The following is a 6,000-nucleotide window of genomic DNA, read 5'->3' as shown; positions in this document are numbered from 1 at the left end:
ATAGCATCCTGACATATGTGTACTAAAATATGTCCTGATACTCCTATAACTCCACTGCCAACATTGCTGCCTCTATTATGACCACTAGAGTGTCTATTAACCTCTTTCCAATCTCCCAGACCTAGAGGAGGACCGTGTTTCAATTTCAAGCCATCGATGAATAGAAGTTTTCTCAAGTGTGAGTTTTGCTACAAGCCACATAACCATTTGTTAGCTAACAATGACTGGGTGCTTAGTATGTTTCAAGTGATTTTGATAGTTTTAACTGGAACCACAGGGATGGAGCTGGGTAGAAGAGCACTTTTTTAACAAAAGAGGGCAAAGCTTCCAGAAGAGAAAAAGCGTTTGGAAAGATAAAATAAGAAATGTTTTAATTTGCATTTCTCTAAATGTGAATGAAATTGAACAGCTTTTCATGTAATTAAGGGAAATTTTTATATCCTTTTTGAGAGTTGCCTGTCTCTATCTTGCCCACATTTTCTAGTGATTTTGATCTTCTTCCCCTCTATTTTTTATCTTTTTCTTTAAATAGACATCATGTTTTAGAACAATTTTAGATTTACAGAAAACTTGAGAAGATAGCACAGAGTGTTCCATACATCCCACACCCAGTTTTCCCTATTATTAACATCTTACATTAGTAGGGTACATTCCTTACAATTAAGGAGCCAATATTGATCCATTATTATTAACTAAAGCCCATTGTTTATTCATTTTTCTTTAGTTTTTACCTAATGTCCATTTTTTCTATTCTAGGATCACATCCAGGTTACAACATTACAGTTGTATATCATTTTAGGCTCCTCTTAGCTCTGCAGTTTCTCAGCCTTTGCTTGTTTTGGATTACCTTGATAATTTTGAAGAGTACTCATCAGGTATTTTGTAGGATGCCCCACTATTATAATTTGTCTTCTATTTTACTCATAAGACTGGGGTGATTGGGCTTTTTGGAGGAAGACCACATAGGTAAAGAGTCATTTTTATCACATCCTATCAAGGGTGCCTACTGTCAGCAAATGATTTATGAATACTGATGTCGACCTTGATTATCTGGCTGAGTTAGTGTTTGTCAGGTTTCTCCATTGTGAAGTTTCCCTTTATTCCCCACTTTCTGTAGAGTACTCTATAGGAGGAAGTCACTGTGCATAGCCTACACCTAAAGAGTGGAGAGTTACGCTACCCATCCTTGAGAGCGGAGTAGCCACATAAATTATTTGGAATTCTTCTGCACAGATTTGTCTATTATCCCCTATTTATTACTTTAATCATTTACTTACATTGTATGGGCTCAGATATTTATTTCATACTCTGAACTATACCACTACTACTTTATTTTGTTGTTTACATTATTCCATCTTTGACCAATAAAATCATCTAGGCATGGACTTTTGCTTTTTTGTTTGTTTTGTTTTTGTTTTTGGAAGATTATTTAAACTACGAATTCAATTTCTTTAGTAGTTAAAGGACCAGTCATTATATACTTCATCTTTTAGTTTTTTTTTTAAAAAAAAATAGTGTTTGTTTATTTTTGAGAGAGACAGAGACAGAGTATGAGCAGGGGAGGGGCAAGGAGAGAAGGAGACACAGAATCTGAAGCACGCTCCAGGCTCTGAGCTGTCAGTACAGAACCTGACACGGGGCTCGAACTCACAAACTGTGAGATCATGACCTGAGGTCAAGTTGGACGCTTCAACAGCTGAGCCACCCAGGCGCCCCTATTTCATCTTGTAGTTTAAGGAATTTGTCCATTTTATCAAGTTATTGAGCTTATGTGTACAGAGGCTTTTTTGAAGTGATCCTTTATTGTCCTTTTAATTTCTGCAAGGACTCTAAGTATCTCTTCTCTTGAATTCCCAATGTTGGTAATTGATGTCTTCTATTTTTCTTTGTCAGTCTTACTAGAGATTTATCAGTTTTATTAATCTTTTCGAACAAATGGCTTTTATGTTTTTTGATTTTTCTGTATTGTCTTATGTTTTCAATCTCACTAACTTTTTGTCTTAACTTTGTTACTAATTTCTCATGCTTGCTTTGAGCTATTTTGGTTTTTTTCTAGTTTCTTGAAGAGGACACTTTGATTATTTATTTGAAACTTCTTTTCTTACATAAGTATTTAATGCTGTAAATTACCTCTAAGTACTATTTTAGTGGCATCTTACAGATTTTACTATGTTGTATTTTCATTTAGTTCAACTTTTTTTTTAATTTCCTTTGAGAATAAGAATAAGATAATACGAAATATTTTTAAATAGATGGATTTAGAAGTGTATTTTAAATTCCAAATGATTAAGGATTTTCCTGTCATTTTTCTTTTGCTAATTTCTAGTTTAATTCCATTATGGCTAGAGGATACATCTTGCACGACTTCCACTCTTTTACAGTTGTTAATAGTGTTTTATAACCCAGGATATGATTTTCTTGGTAAGTGTTTGTGTGCTTCAAAAGAATGTGTATTCCAGGGACGCCTGAGTGTCTCAGTAGGTTAAGCGTTCAACTTTGGCTTGGGTCATGATCTCGCGGTCTGTGAGCTCGAGCCCCATGTCGGGCTCTGTGCTGACAGCTCAGAGCCTGGAGCCTGCTTCAGATTCTGTGTCTCCCTCTCTCTCTGCACCTGCCCCACTCATGTTCTGTCTCTCTCAAAAATAAATAAATATTTTTTAAAAATTAAAAAAAAAACGTGTATTCTGCTATTGTTGGGTAAAATGCTTTATCAATGCAACTGGATTCTGTCAGTTGATAGGATTCAGGTTCTTTCTGTCCTTCCTTGATAATTTCCTTTCTACTAGGTATATCTTAGTGAGAGGGGAATGTTGAAATTTCTCCTTTTTTCAGTAACAAAATTTCCAAATTATAGTTGGGCATTTTTCTTCCTAGCTTGAGGTCACATTTTCTGACTTCTTTGCAGTTGAGTGTGAATTTGTGATTAAGTTCCAGGAATGGGATATGAGCTGAGGTAATGTATCTGACTTCCTAGTTATACCAAACAACAATGGAACTACCTTCCTCTTCTCCATTCCCTCTTACTTGGCTGGGAAGAGGGAAGAGTTATAACTGAGCTGTCTGCATCCCACAGATGGAAACCACATGTTGAAGATAGAAGACTAGCCTTGCACCACCCTCCTCTGGATTATTATGTGAGAGAGAATTATACTTTTATCTAGCTTTAAGCCAATTAGATTTATTATTTCATCATGAATAAAAGTCAAAAATACAATTTGCAGTGAAAAGAGGTAAGTTGCTGAATGATTGATACAGGTTTGTGTAAGTGAAAATGTGAAAGAGAAAGTTACATTGTTGATATATATATGTGTGTGTATATATATGTATATATATACACACACATATATATGTATATACATGTATATATACACATATATGTATATGTATACATGTGTATATATATGTATATACATGTATATATACATATATGTGTATATATATACATGTGTATGTATATGTATATACATGTATATATACATATATATGTATATATACGTGTATGTATATGTATATACACGTATATATACATATATACATACACATGTATATATATATGTATATACATATATATGTGTGTATATATATATATGTATATATACACACATATATATACATGTGTATATATACATATATGTGTATATATATAAAATTATGAGACATATACACAGGAATGATACATTCAGTTTCAGAGATACATTTGTGGAAGATGGGTAAACTACATTCAAGGGACTTTGTTGTATTTTATTTATTTAGAAACACTAAGCAAATATTGCAAATTTTAGAATTTGGCAAAACTGGGTGGTAAACATGTATATTCAGAGTCCAGAATGCTGACCATTACACCATGGGACCTAAACATGTATATTCATGATAAATTTCTCTAAATTCATACAAACGTTGGATACATTTCACAACTAAAAATTAATTTAAAATAAAAGACTTCATGGAGAAAGTATTATTTGCCTTGAAAGATATAGGATTTACAGAGTCATGTTTTATCAGTATATATTAATTTCCTATTGTTACTGTTACAAATTACCACAAAATTAGTGGCTTAAAACCACACTGATTTATTATCCTATAATTTTTAAGGTCAGAAGTCCAAAATAGATCTGGACTAAAAGGAAAATGTCAGCAAAGCTGTGTTTCCCTGGATGCTCTGGGGGAAAATCCATTTTATGACATTTTCCACCTTTTCTAGAGGCTGCCCACATGCAATGGCTCATAGTCCCCCTCCATCTTTAAAGCCAGCAATAGTGGGCCATACCTTTCTGAAGATGTATTCTCTCTCTTTTGGACTCTTCTGCTTCCCTCATCTTCAATTAAGAACTATGTTGTTACGGTAATCTCACCTGGGATAATCTCTTCATTTTAGAGTAAACTGAATCTTTTTTTTTTAATTTTTTTTTAATTTTTTTTTTCAACGTTTATTTATTTTTGGGACAGAGAGAGACAGAGCATGAACGGGGGAGGGGCAGAGAGAGAGGGAGACACAGAATGGGAAACAGGCTCCAGGCTCTGAGCCATCAGCCCAGAGCCTGACGCAGGGCTCGAACTCACGGACCGTGAGATCGTGACCTGGCTGAAGTCGGACGCTTAACCGACTGCGCCACCCAGGCGCCCCTAGAGTAAACTGAATCTTAATTTCATCTGCAACCTTAATTCCCCCTTGCCTTGTGGAATAGTATATTGACAGGTTCTGGGGATTAGGACATGGACACCTTTGAGGAGCCATTATTCTGCCTACCACAAAGTCCATCGTGTATTCTTTGTTTACAAGCAATAGAAAATATCTCTAATTTAAGCAGATGGGGAATTTATTGGGTGGATAAAGGTTTAGCTAATCAAGTTGCAGAGAAGCTACATAATTTTATGTTGGAAAAGATGTGAAATAGCAGCTTTGGATATCTAGAAAGAAGGAGATAACAGGTAATCTTCTTAATAGACACTATTAAGCTAATTCTTAATGAATTAGCTCCAACTATGTTTTATTCTTATGCTGCTCAAGTTTCAAATTCCAGGGGCATCTAGGTGGCTCCACCGGTTAAGCGTCTGACTCTTGATTTTGGCTCAGGTCATGATCTGACAGTTCCTGAGATTGAGCCCTGCATCAGGCTCTGTGCTAACAGCTTGAGCCTGCTCGAGGTTCTCTCCCTTTCTCTTTGCCCCTCCCTTGCTCACACACACACACACACACACACACACACACACACGCACACTCTCTCTCTCTCTTTCTCTCTCTCTCTCTCCCTCTCTCTCTCTGTCAAATAAATAAATAAACATTAAAAAAAAAGATTCTAATTCTAGGGAAAGATAGAATCTGACTGGTTTACCTTAAGTAGTGTGCCCACTCCTTGGCCAGAGTTGGGATGACTATCTTGACTGAAGGACCCACCAAGATTTTACACAATGAGATGAGGCTCTTCCCCACGCCCCCCCGCCAAAAAAATAGATATTATTACCAGAAGAAGGAGAAACATATGTTAGACAAACAAAACAGGAGATGCTCACTGTGGTAGGAAAAGGTAATAATAGTGTCAGGTATGTTGTTATAGAATCATAAAAATGTATATATTTTATGAAAAAGTTTGTCTAGCATACAGCATGAAAATAGTACTCACAGAATAACAACAGGAAGGTAGCCTCAGCTGTGTAGCACTTCTCCTGGATGCACAAGTGAAAGATTTTACCTAGTGTCACAGGGAATATGCAGCTATAAAATGTTTTTGGATTGAGGAATAATACAACTGAAACTAGTTAAGGAAGTTCATGTTAATGCCTTTGCAAACAAATGAAATAGAAAGTCACATTCAGAGATACAGGTATGCCCCTAATAGCTAAGAACAAATGCTACCTAGTAATTTCTAGTCTCTCTTGTATTAGAAGCTGAATTTCTCATGAAAGACAAGTCTGATTTCCTGGAAATCAAAATGTTTTTCAGATGCAAGATTTCAGGATGCAAGATTCAAGAATTTCTGTGATGACATATCTAAAAACCCC

Source organism: Lynx canadensis, chromosome A1 (assembly GCF_007474595.2).
Source record: "Lynx canadensis isolate LIC74 chromosome A1, mLynCan4.pri.v2, whole genome shotgun sequence".
Lineage (NCBI taxonomy): Eukaryota > Metazoa > Chordata > Mammalia > Carnivora > Felidae > Lynx > Lynx canadensis.
The sequence above is the reverse complement of the archived record's forward strand: the minus strand, read 5'-3'. Positions refer to the sequence as shown.